Raw genomic sequence first — 13816 nt, 5'->3', positions numbered from 1 at the left:
AAGTAACACAAAAAACTCATACAAGGCAATTCTAAGCTCTGTCAGAAAAAAAGCATACCCAAAACTTCTTGATATATCAACAACTAAACTGTAAACAGCCAACAAACCGAACACAAATTCAAAGAACCACTTTGAGCCCTTGTCTTCAGCAGAATAGAGCATACAACTCTTATGTTGTGTGGGTATCAGGCCTTGCATGGCCTTCTACACTGTTCCATGCAGAAGCAGAGCACTGGAATTTGCAGCTCATGAGGACTGACTAGATGGATTCCTTGGCATTCCTCTCCTGCGAAATGACTGTGGTGGTGCCTTAGAGCCCCAGGAGTTACTCACTCCTGTAAGTGAAGCAGAACCTCTGAGGCAACTCCATCCTGAAATGATAGCATGAAATAAAAATGACCACCCCCTTTCTTCTATAAGTTTTCAATGTCCTGTGTTCAATGCATGTTTTGTTAAAATTTGAAAATCACAGTTTTAAAGCAAACCAAGAGACTTTCATCTGCCAACATGCCTTTCATATCCTTCTCCAAGGGTGATGAAATAATCTGACATAAAGCAGAGCAGAGGCTGCATTCTTTACAGAGCTTTGAGTGATGCATATTTTACCAACCCATCTATGAGAAAGGGATTCTTGAATAGAATGGCTAAGAAAGAAGAGATAATTTTAAAAATGTGCTTAAATGGAATTTTAGTTGTGACATGCAACGTGAACATTGCTAATGATTTCAGACATAAGGTTGTTCAGCACTTAAGAAGCAACTCAATACACTTTCAAATTGTAGATCTGAAGACATAAATTATGTTTCCATTACTTTTATCTTAAATAGTCTTTTTGGCTTTACAAAAATTTGGATACAGATTGTTTAAAAGCTTGCAGCTCCAGCACGAATTCAACAGAACAGTTTCTGGGGAGCAACTGTTACATCAATAAATATAAATATCTAAATATATGTAAGATCTTCCTATCCCAGATATTTCACCTTTAATTTTAGGTGCTTGAAGCATTAGCAAAAGCTTAAAAATGTTATTGAAAAAGTGCTGTGACATCTTTGCTATGGCATGCAATTTGTTCACATGCTCAGCAGCAAGCAACATGCTCTGCCCTTCTTTTCTGTCCATGGGAAGAATTGCTTTTGGATTTCATTTAAGGGTGAGGCAAGTACTTTTGAGATAATGTTTTGCAGTTCCCTGCTGCTCTGTTCTTATTTGTGGGCCCATTAGTTACTGTTTTGCGAGAATAGCTTTCACATTTGAACCACTTAGTAATGGCAATACATTTTTGTGGCTTAAGACTAACATAAGTCAGCTCCAGATACCTGCAGGGAGGTATTATAATTTTTTGTGTACCTCAGCTCAGGATACAGTTGGCTTTTGTTGTTGTAGGGTATGAATTACAATTTTGCTTCTAAAAATAGAAGTCTTTTGTATTTGAACAAAACAGTTCAATAAACCATCCTTGGCGAGATAACAGTATGTTTTTCATGTCAGAACTGCAGTGGGACAAAGAAGCCTGCTTTCAAGGGTACCAACCAAGCCACAGTAAGGTAAAATAGCTGAGCATCAAGTCCTTTAGTTTTACTTCCACGTCTTGTCAAAAGCAATCAGATGAAGAGAGGGATGTTTACTGAATTAGTAGTAAGCCACCACTGCTTTTCCCAAAATGAGGTTCAGGGTGTGAACCCTTGAAATTCAATCAGCTGCAAGGAACTCTGCAGCATAATTAGTGGCAGCTGGGGATTGCATTTGTGCTCCACTCTGGGCAAGCAAACAAACCGACCAACACAAACCAGCGGCTGAAAACTGCCAGCAGGGGAAAGCAAGTGCATGGCAAGGATTTGAAACTTCCCCTGAGCACTCTGTTTCCAGCTATTTTCAGTTCAAGAGGTTGCTCTAACCTTATGTGGTTAGCAAGCATAAGTGAATATTTCTGCCATGAATATCTCCTTCCAAGTCATGTTAACTTCTGCATCCGTGGAGAAGGCATTCTGTAGTTCTGCTCTTCAGTGTGTAAGAACCATCCCATTCTGTTTGTTGGTGGACACTGCTTAAAAGCCCATGTAAAGCAACAATAATCAGCAAAAGACAGCAGGTGCCAGAATATGACAGGAGCATAGACTAGTTTTCTATCAGAACTCTATGGGTTTGAAAGATGTCAGCATCACTCACCTTTCTGGCTTCTTCCCAGTCACAACCATGGAAGGCAGTCAGTGCCAGAGCCCTGCAGAGCTCAGATCCCTGAACTGTGGATGAACAAGGAAAGCCAAGGAAATGCTCTCTGGCTGCTGCAATGCACAGAAATAGTCTGCTAACTGAGAGATCATTGAGAATAGATTTGTCTTCCACAGGAATTTAAAAAAAAAAAACATATGAAATTGTTGTTCAGGGTTCTAAACCTAGAGTTAATATCATACACTTTCTGACCGTCCTTACACTCTTTCTCACTAGTATTTCATTGGAGCAGTGAAACTAGCAGTCCTTACAGAGGCCCTAATATAATTATAATATAATTTGACCAGTCACAACAGGGACTGAAAATTCCTTGGTGAAACTATCTCTTGTTTCTGACAAACAAACATGAACAAAATAATGTGGTCCATGAGGATTGTATTAGAATTTCTCAGAAGTAAAAATGTGTAAATCTAGAATCTAGTGTCAGACAGTATATAACATTTTCTTTTTAATATAGACTGAGTTTTCTCTTAAAATTTGCAAGGACATTTTCCCCCTGAAAGAGAAAATATTTCAGAACATCAGTCTTCTGAAAACTGATCAGTTTTCATTTACTCATGACCAATTTGTTTGTGAAAGAGTTCAAAAGCATGTGGATGGTTTCTGTTCAAATCAAGAACTAATTTTGCTTGAGACAAAAGTAGGAGTTTAAGGAGGAAACATGGCTGTTTTGATGTATATGTGTCATATGGACTGCTGAGGCAAATCAGGAACTTAAAAAATGCATATCTCTTCTGATTAAATCTTTAATCATATATAATGGTGTCATGGTTTAATCACAACTGGCAACTCAGCCTCACACAGCCACTCAATTCTTCCCCTCAGTGGGACTGGGGAGAGAATCAGAAGAGTAAAAATGAGGAAATTTGTGGGTTGAAATAGAGACAGTTTAACAGGTAAAGCGAAAGCTGCACATGCAAGGAAAGCAAAACCAGGAATTAATTCATCAATTCCCGTGGACAGGCAGGTGTTCAGCCATCCTCAGGAGAGCAGGGACCCATCATGGGCATCAGTCACTTGAGAGGACAAACACCATCACTCCAAATGTCCCCCCTTTCCTTCTTCCTCCCCCAGCTTTATATCCTGAATGTGACACCATATGGTATGGGATGCCCCTTTAGTCAGTTGTAGTAAAATTTGCCATCACTGAGCTAGTATACTTTATATGAAGATAGCATGCTGGTATTTTCATCAAAATTTCAAGTAAGAGCTACAGAAAAGTGCAAATATGTGTAGTACCATCCTGGCTATAATTTGGTCCCATTCACAGGGGCTCTCTGTGTGTACGTGTGTGGGTTTGCATTTAGAAAGAAGAATTTTTTGTAAATTATTACTTTTTATGTAACCGTTTTACTGCTTTTGGTGGAAGTAGATTTTTACAAACCTTTTTTACCCAAGAAATTTTCTTCTTTGTAGAAATCCATGGGTTTTTACTTCAAGCTCAGCATAAGAAACCTTTTAAGCATGGAAAAAAATGAAGTATCTCCAAAACCAGACAACTCTATTTTAAAAAAAATTCTTCCTTCTCATATGTTCAACCCATGCTATGACCAACATAAATTAGAAACAATCATAATTCTGTTCCCTTGGCTATATCTTTTGGATACCCTCCAACAGAAAATGCATTAGTACAAAAATGTTCTTGTCCTTAATTAATTTATAGCTTAGAGCAGAATACCATAAATTACAGCTGAACTTCAGCTGCAATGGTTTTAAATCCATGGAAAAAATATTTTATAAAAATTGTAATAAACCTTAAACAGTTCTAGATGACAAGTAGAACTAATTATCAATAATCTTAGGAATTTTGATGGTAGACAACTGAATGTTTGTTGTCCACAAAAAGATGTTTATTTTGTAATATATTTGGGTTCTACTGAATTTATTGTCATTGTGGGGGAGAAAATGACTTAAGTTTTATGCCTACCCTGAACAAACACACTTACTTAACTGAACTATTTGTTTAGAGTTGTTGGTTTGGTTTGGTTTGTTTTTAAATAGCTTGAAGCATATAAAGTATGCTGGCATATCTTGTTTTGAAGCATGCGTGATTGAAGTGTACAGAATCTGCATGATACAGCTTTATATGGGAACACAAGACTTGATCTAATGGGTCATCAAATTTATTGTTATAATATTGCAAGAATCATGTTTCATAATCTCCTTCATACATTTACCAAGTTCCACTGTGAGTGCATTTAGGTGTTTTGCTGCTGTTTCTCCAACTGGAAAATTGTTCCCAAATCTCATTGCCCTGTGTGAGAACCTGTTTTTGGTTTCTAACATAGGTTAAATTCTGGCCAATCTATGCCATTGGGTTCCATTGCCAACACTCATTTAACTGAAATGGCTCTCCCATCTGCCTGATGTTTCTCTCTGTGATATATTTGTACACAGCAACTGGATCCCTTAACAGCCTTTATTTTGCCAAGTTAAACAAGCCAAGCTCTTCATTCTGTCTTCTCATATGATAGGCTCTCCATTACCCTGATCATCCCAGAAGTCCATCTTTGTACCTGAACAAGTCTGAGGTAATGTGCTACAAATGACAAAGTACAACAGTCTTGTATAATAGCACCATAAAAGAAACCAGAGCGAACAGACTAATAATTTCAGGCTTGCAAGGATATGCTGTGCCAAATATTTAGGAGGTTGAGTAAAGGTTTTGAATCTTCTGAGGGGATTTTCATTTGAAATAATGTGGGTTTTCCCCCCTTCAAGTTGCTTGAAATTGCAGTATGAAAAGTTCTAGGGTTTCAACCAAAAGCTAGGAAGTCAATGAAAATTTTTATTTGGTTGACAACTTCAGCCACCATTGTATGCAGTTCATTAGATTTGTGACAGTAATCATTAAAGAAATGGGTCTGGCATTTTGAAAGTTTGTTTGACAAAGTGTGACAATTGTTGACTGGGAAAATTCCTATGAACACTGTATAATGTGTGATGAACCTTTCCTGGAGAAGGCACAATTGCATTCACAGGTTGCCCTTAAGAAATTTCAGTTACAGAGTTCAGAGGGTTGGTTCCCTGGAATTACCTCTGCAGAGTTCTCTTGGTGTGAGCCAATGAAAAGCAGAAGAGGATGTGGGTACAGTTGATCCCACCACCTCCCAGGACCACAGAGTAAAGGATGCTTGGTCAAATCCAATATCCCCTGGTCTCTTGTGCCATAGCTTCTTGGAAAACTCCAGAAGACTCTTGTTTGCCAGCTGTTAAGACTGTGACAGCAATCTTTTTTTAGCTGTTTGACTTCTAATCCTTACCGAGTTGATTAATCAAGTTTCAAGGGGAGCTTCAGAGAGAAACTTTTCCCAGTCCTGCTGAGCCTGATATCCCAGTGCTTGGGATCAAGATCACTGGAGAACCAGATGTCTCTGTAAGAGTAAAAGAGAGATACTGGGGGAGAATTTGTTTTTTTTATAGTCCTTTTCTCGGGAATAAGCAGGCTGATTTCCTTTTTAGCATTTTTCTGCCCTGTGGCAGAAGGCAAAAAGAGCTTTTGTAATAGACTGTAGGAAAAGGAAAGCACAAATTTAAGCTACTACATGCACATATGAAGATCAATGACAATGAAAAAGCTTTTAAAATACTTGAAGCAGAGCAAAGGGGAATCCCAACTGTGAATACAAGCAGCTAAGTAGACAATTAAAGAAATAGATGTCAGGGCACTGCAGGAATGACTGCTTTCTGAGGACTGGGGGTGGCAATTCCCCTGGGGAACAGAGACCTGAGGGAGACAGTTGGGGACAGCCCCAGACCTTGGCATGAGGCACAGTGCTGGAGACAGGAGGAGCCCAGGATGGGCTGTAGGCCCAGCTTGGTGGCCTCCATGAATGGGCAGGACAGGGCTGGGCTGTGTGGAGCTGGAGACCAGCCCTGCTGTAGCAATCCTGGGGCTAGGGCTGGTGGCCCCAGGGGGGTTGATGTGGGGTCCTGGGTTCTTGGGGCACTGATAATAAATTAAATGGAACTGTAATTCTGACAGACTCTTCTGATGATAACAGTGATAGTCAAAGAGTCGATTTGGGAGTGGAAGCCATCACATGCCTCCTGCCCCTGTGGTGGCCTGTGGGTTGTGGGACAGAGGTGCCCCTTCATGCATCCCAAAGCCTTGTCCAGTGATGCTGGTGTGGTGTAGGGTGCTTGGAAAAATCACCTTAATTTTATGTCCCATTCTGATTGGCTGTCCAGAGCCAGCCCTTCACAGTGGCCCACCAAACTGTCTGTTCAGGACCTGCCCTTTGTTGTACTATCCCCAGTGTGGCTGCTGGGGCTTGGAGCTTGAAGTAAAAAGCAACTTTGAGAGCTCTTTGCTTTCCTTGGATTTTCCTTTGAAAGTCCTGGGAATGGTGGCTTGTAGATCAGTGGGAATATGGGGACTTTCACTGACCCCTTTCATTAGGGCTTCTTGGCAAACTTGCCAAAGAAAACTTCAGCATTCTGCTACGTTTGGTTTCCTGATCCATGCTTCACTGGGGGAGAGGGAGCATGTGTATGTGAACGAGGAGAGATGAGAGGCTTTCTCCAAAACAAATCTACAGAGAATCAATAGCTTCTTATTACTCTGCTGAGAGTAACAAACAAAAATTATTCTGTTTAGTGCACATGATAAAACTCTCAACAACTGGGATGGAAGAGGCAGCCCAAGAATCTTTGCTGTGCAAAGGGCTGTGACGTTAAACCCTGCTAGCTTTAAGTTGCTCTTAAGGAAAAGTCTGCAACCAAAGGTTTGTTTTTCATTAGCCTAACAGGGGTTTAGGAGCATTTTGATGCACCTGAATGATGTTCCTGTGTGAAATACCAGCTGTATTCAAATCAGCAGCAAAATCCCATTTTTTAATACAACACAGTGTTGTATAATGGGGAATATTTAAACTATTACAGTGATATTCACCTTGGCTCTTTCTTTTGCTCAGTATATTTACTGTGTCATCACTTAATTAAAATGAAGAAGACATATATAGGTATAAATATTATCTTGAGATATTTTAGTGCTTAATGAAGAAAAAGCTTTTCCAAAGAGTATACCATATCTACCTTATCTTGCTGCTTGGTCAAGTAGCAGAGGATAGAAATTACTTCTATCTGTGTTGCAGGATGTCTCTTCTTGGAAAGGTGTAGTTAATACACTTGTAAAATGACTTTAAAACAAAAAATGGTGGAAACAAAGTACCCTTAAGGGCCTATTTTTAAACAATATCTTCTGTGGAAAAGTTTTCTGCAAATCATGAATAATGCCACTTTTGTTTGCTTACAGAGCATTGGACTTCAGTCTCATTTAGGCTGATGAAAATCCAGAGTAACATCTTTAAACTCAGAAGACTAAAGGCAAATGAGGTCAGAATTTGACCCACTAAGCCTTGGTCCACCCTTTTTTTATCTTAATTCGTATGTGCTTGTTGACAGCAAATTCTTCTTTGTTTCTTACATTGTGTGAATTGCACTGAAAATCCAGCTCTTCATTGCAAAAACATGACTCACTTTCTTTTTTTAGGTCTAGATAGTTGCTTATTAACTTTTAAAAACAGTAGTCTTGATCATTCCTCCATTCAAATGAATGAAAAAAAACTCTCTCTGAATTTCTTTGAAGGACAAACCTTTCATAGGCCAAAGAATTAATTGCTGAAAATCCCATGTGTCTCATGCAAGTTATCTCTATTCTGCTTCTTGTAAATTGTCATGAGAGATGTGATTCAGGGCTTGTGGGGATAGCAGTGTGATAACCTGAATTCTTGCACATGTAGGAAATGTTTTCTGCTATTCATAAATAAAGAAATAGATGGGCAATTGCTCAATCTTTTCCAAGAAGTAGCTTGAAATTCTCTAAGCAAATTTTCTAGAAAATGAAAATACATATCAGTAAAATAACTTTACTGTAAAGCTAAGTTTTCCTTAATATGTATGCAGGAATTATAGCTGGGTAAGATTTCATTACTACATCCCTCCTTATATTGTTCATAATCAAATAGATCTTGTTCTTTCCACTCAGAGCAAGAAAAAAAGATACAAATACCAAGCTGATAGTAACTATTTCGCAAGAATTCGCATACGGTTTGTTAAGAAATAATAGGCAAAGGGTTCATACACTGCTACTGACTTAGATACTGCAGTAGTCCTGCTTTGTTCCTTGAATGGTAATGTTCTTTGTATGACTATACAAGGAGTATTATTAGAACTATATAAATTATTTAAATGGCAGTCATTTTGTAGAGTTGAACAGTATTGTCACTGTCTTATTTTAAAAGATTGCAGCTTCCCAAAACACCCTGTTTTCCTTTCTCAGGAAAGACCTCCATGGTCAGCCCTCAGAATCTCTGTGACCCCTCCAGTCCTGCCACTGAGCCTGGCTCGACACAGCATTGCTCAGACCCACTGGCTATGGTGTTTCCATGCCAGCTGTGCCTGGAGTATGTTTGACCTGCAAGACTTCTTTTATGCCATAACCATGCTGCTCAGTCAAGAGGGTCAGGGCAGAATTGAGGGAATCCACAATTCTGTTTGTTTATGCAACATAATCAAATGCATGAATGAGATTTTATCAACATGAGACCCTGCCTTTGTCCAATGCAATGGCTCTGACCCCCATGTACTCAGCAACATCCCCAGCTCTCCCTGAGCAAAGCTCCTTGCTCCCTGCATGTGTTCTATACCTCCAGGATTTGGAGTTTCCACCATGTCCCAACCTTTGTTTGCTTTGTAGGCTGTGAGAGAAGCCGGTCTGCATGTCTTGCTGTGCTGTAGGTTGGCTGGCTCAGCCAGCCATGGGAGTCCTGTGTTCCCACTGAGCAGGCAGGGCTCTGCAGGACTGCCTGCAGTGTCACCAGTACTCTGCTGTCATGTCACCATGTTGTGTCATTACACTGCACACATTCTGCAGATCTGCTCTACTCAATGAGGAGCCCAGCACATCACCTACTAACTTTTTCCTTCCCTCATTATGGCTGCTTTTTTTGGGTTGGAGGGGTTTCTTGGTGTTGATTGCCACATTACAGCAGAAAGCTGTAATTACTTCTTTGGAGGCAAAGGGAGTGTGAGGTTTCACTACCTGGTTGCTCTACTGTATCATACCTGCAAATGTGTATTCTGCCTTGTGTATTCTGGATTCTTCAGGCCACTGTGCACTGTCATGGAAACACGTGGATAAAGACAGCAGGAATGTCTAAATTAAAGATACAAGTATTTTCCAGCCACTTTAAGTCTGGAAGCCTGTGTTTTCTAGCTGGCCTGCTGGCTGGCTGGTACACAAGCAGAACATGCTGCTTCTCTCTTTGTCCTGGCATGCGGCCCCTGAGCCTTATCTCTTCTCTAGGGAGCAGCAGGGACCCCAGTCAGCCTCAGGTGGGAGCAGCAGAGCCATGGCACAGGGACACCTCTACCCTCGACTCCCTCCTCCCCACTGCGGACCTAGATTCTAGTGAAGCCCCTGCCCTGGGAGCATCCCTCGACACAGGTATTTCTGCACACTACGGGCTGTTCTGCTGACACATGGCTCCCAGCTGGAGCCACACTCCTAAATAAATAACATTTAGGAGATGCTGTTGCAATAGCATGGCTGGAAAGCTATACCTGAGCTTTCTGCAGATGTCAGCTCCAGGAGGTAACCAAAATGACTTATTTCAAAGCAAGAAAATGTGAACATGAAAATCAAGAGTTTTTCAAAGGCTCATCTGAATTGCAGAGCTGTTAAAGCCCTCGGGGACTGTTGATGATTCCCAAGGACATCTTCAATGTACATTCTTTTCTCTGAATTTTTTTAGTATAATGAGTTAAAAATCAGCACCCTGAGTTAAGGACTTAGTGTAACCAGGAACTCTGCAGCAGGCACTATGGAATCCTATCACCATATTACAATATTCATCTTGGATTTTTCCTGTCTTTTAAAAGCCCCATTGCTAGTATCACATTGTTTATACAGCATTCTTTGTTTGCAGTTTTAAAGTTCCTCAAGGTGCTAGAACATACTTGGAAACTGTGAGCCCAGCTCAGAAAATGGAAGGCAAAAATTAAATGATTTTATAAAAATTTCACAACTTTAAGCCAAACATCATGTCATATTTTTAAATGTCTGAGTCATTCGGAAAGCTTGGGACTGTCTGAATTAATAATGGCCTCAGCAGATCTATCCCAACAATCAGAAAGAAACTCCATTTGTAGTCAAGGATTGCAAACCTAATCTTCCTGGAATTGAAAGTTGTACATTGTGCAATTTTTATGGCTTGTATAGCTTTTCTATTTTTAGTTGTTTCAAACCTGCAATACATCATATAATCCTCCTTAAATTGTCATTCATAATGCTAATTGACATTAACTTGGCGTAAGCGATTTGCTTTCTTAAATTTATATAGTTACTGTTTTATCTAACAATGTTATATAAACAAAACTTTATTTTTCTCTGATACAAAGTTGATGTGAGTACAAACTGGTAACGATGTGTTTCTAGTTATAGACTCCAAAGCAACGAACAAAAAAAAAATTACGCCCCCTCACAGTATTTTCTTTCTTTCTTTTAAAAATATGCATGTGTTATGAAGTCCAACAACTGTTCCATTATTTCAGCAAGCCATTTATTTAATATTTGCCTTTATAGACATTTGGAAAAGTTTCTCTTAGGTCTGAGAAAGACTAATATAATGGCACTTCTCAGCTTTTTTTGCACGTACAATGAGAAGAGCAATTTTCAGGTTTTTTTCCTTTCTAGGAATGCATCTTCAAGGTATAAGAGATCAGTCAGTGACAAGTATTTACACAGAACTCCCCAGCCTTGCTCTTTCTTACTCAGATTGTAATGTCATGTGTTTGGCTACCTGCAGAAATCCTTTGTGAGACCTTGTGGCACACCCTGGCTGAGCAGAGGACAGGGGACTTGCCACACCGGTTCATGACTTTTGTACCATAATCCTAAATGTTAGGTTCTGACAATATTTTTCTTTTCTAGGCTTTCCTATCCCTTTGATTGTAACCCTTTGTCTTTGATTTGCATGCTTATTTCAACAAGTCCAAGGTTTGTCAATCAAATCCTTGGTGATTGCTGCTTCCAGAGGGTATGGATGGGTGAATTCTAGTGCCTGGAAATCCAGTGCCGCATCCAAGTCATCCTACAACACTGGGATGTGCTGCTGAGCAATTTTCCATGCAGGCTTTTGGTTTTTCTTGGTGGCAAAAAGTAATAAGAGTGTCAGAAAGTACAGTCAGAATAAAGATATTTTTTGCAAGCATGACAGCTACCTTAGGTTGAGCTTGTGTGTTGTACTCCAGCTGTACAGAGTTTCTCTAAATTCTCTGGCCATTTCATAGAAGAGTGGTTTTTCAGGCCTAGAATTCACTGACAAACTTCTGACTGATTTTTTCATTTTTTTTGTTTTTAAATATATGGGTTTTTTGTTTTGTTTTTTTTTTTTCAGTCAATAGTGTTGCACAGGATGAATTGAAAAAACTTAGTAGGATATAAAGTTTTTTAATTTACTTTGGTTAAACTAGTTGCACAATTTAATATAGAGGCATAGGGTGTATGTATTCCTCAAATTCCATTTCATTAAGCAGAGTTAGGTTTAAAGGTGATGCCTTAAGTTTTAGCTTTCATATTTTTCATTTCTGTGTTTCCTAGGTGTGTAGTTTTGAGCTTCATATTAAGTGTTAGTGAACTCTCTTCACAGAGTAGGTAGACAAAACAATTCCTTTTCTAGCTTGATACCAAGGACAATTGTTACAAGCTGCAGGCCCAAAAGCATAAACAACAGTGGACTGAAGAGAGAAAACAAGAAGGATGGGACCTCACAACTGGGAGCTGTGATTGGACAATTAATCCTGATAAGTAGATGGACCAAAACTTATAAATGTGAGACCATTTTTAGGCCCATCTTGGGTGTAGCCCTGGCCAAGCTCTTGTACTGCCCAAGGTGTATCATTTAAGGCCTTTCAATAAATACCTGCTTTATTCTTCACACTGTCTAGCCTCTGTTCTAGATCAGCCTTCTCAAGGCATCAAAGATATAAAATATTCTTATTTAGTAAAAGTAAAGAAATATTTATTCAAATGATGACTTTGTTCTGACTTTTTGAAAGCCTTGGGAAATATTTTCAGTGTATATACAGTGGAGGCTCAGCTGTTTAGTTTGACCTTGCTTTTCTGGGACAGCTGTGCTTACCAGTTGGCTATTGGATGATCTGGAGAGCTGCACTTTAACTTTCATCTGGGCAGGTCTGAAAAAACTCACTTACCTCTGAAATTCATGCAGTCTGCATGTGAACAAATGCCGATAAGGAAAAGCTGTGGTCTTTGTAGTGAATAGTACCACAGCTAGCAGTGTAAGTGAAGGCTCACTTAGATACTTTCACCAGGCATATAAACCTGAGTGAAGTTTATTCTCACTGGGAGTGAGACAGTAACTGAAATGTGAAATGTAAAACAGCAAATGCAATCTTGTTTCTTAAGATTAAATAAGTATAGCACCTTTAATATGACAAGAGATGGATTTGCTTCCTCAAAGGAAGAAAACTGGCTAATCTTCTTTTTCCCAAACACAGCTTTCTCCAGCTTGGAGCCAGCAGAGCTGCCAGCAGCAACAGCATTTGCCAAGGCCCTGGGTCCACCACATAGGAGGAGCAGCTCAAAGTAATTTATCAGTCACCTAAACTTCCTTGAAGGCAGATGAAAAATATTTAAGGAAGCAAATAAGGAATGCTGAGACACTGCATAACTGCAGGGTCAGACAGCTTTTCACTAAATAAAGAAAACCAGTAATGTACTTATATGCTGCTTTCTTACTTGATATATCAATAATATGCCATCTGTATATGCACCTCTCTCCTTTCTTTTTTTTCTTTTTTGGATGGTGACCAAAATTTTGCCGTTATTGTGAAATGTCAAATCACTCTTTTAAATTTGTATTCCAAGACCCAGTGATGTCTTAATATTTAGAGAGATCCCACCAATTCCCTTCAGCAACAGAGAGCCCCAGTGCTTTTCTGTCATACAGCTCCTCACATGAAATAGAAACTTGAAGATTTTACGATTAATTTTTTTTAGATTTTTCATTAATAAAAATTAGTTTCTAGTTTCACTCTCCTTAACTAAAAGAAAGCTAATCTAGGTCCATTTTTATTGTTCTTTCTTAAATTAGTTGTTTTGTACAATTGCAACCAAATTCTCCCCACTCTCCCAAGAAAAGTTTAGCATGAGAGGTTGTAGCTGGAATATCAAATGAGCTCATTTCCAAGTTGGGGAGCTCAGAAAGGGTCACCTATTGACTCTTTCTAGTGCTTGTTAGAGATACTTTGTTCTCTGCCCCTTTCGGGCAGAAGTGTGCCTGCAGCAGAGGTCTGATGCCTTGTAGAAAACCCATCCCAACAGCACAAGACACTTCAGTTTGTGACTTGATTAATACAAAATTGGCAGGGTTGGTTATAGCAGGGACTGTGAGGGGTGGACACAGTCCCACAGCCTCTGTCGTCTCCTAACATTTGCCACCAAGTGTGGCACTGTGTCAGATGCTGATAACGAGGTGCCAAATACCTGCTCTTGCCTCCCCACCCATCAGCAAAATCAGCCTTTGTGATGATGCATTTCTGGATCCAGCCCCAGTTTATC

At 39.6% G+C, this 13816-nt stretch overlaps 1 protein-coding gene across 14 annotated transcripts in view; it reads left to right on the top strand.

The window, feature by feature from the left end:
* The window catches only part of FILIP1 (filamin A interacting protein 1), a 136968-nt gene that overhangs the window by 51752 nt on the left and 71400 nt on the right, over positions 1 to 13816 (top strand). For 4 of the 14 annotated variants that reach the window (XM_086876324.1, XM_023922342.2, XM_086876318.1 and 1 more), the window contains one exon: positions 9539 to 9679. The exons of the other annotated variants lie outside the window; for them this stretch is intronic. The gene's annotated coding sequence lies outside the window, so the exon portion shown is untranslated. The remainder of the gene's footprint in view (positions 1 to 9538; positions 9680 to 13816) is intronic. 14 annotated transcript variants of the gene reach the window in all.

This window comes from Cyanistes caeruleus, chromosome 2, assembly GCF_971803275.1.
Source record: "Cyanistes caeruleus chromosome 2, bCyaCae1.hap1.1, whole genome shotgun sequence".
In the NCBI taxonomy this organism is placed as follows: Eukaryota; Metazoa; Chordata; class Aves; order Passeriformes; family Paridae; genus Cyanistes; species Cyanistes caeruleus.
Note: the sequence above shows the minus strand (reverse complement) of the source record. Positions and strands in the feature narration are given on the sequence as shown.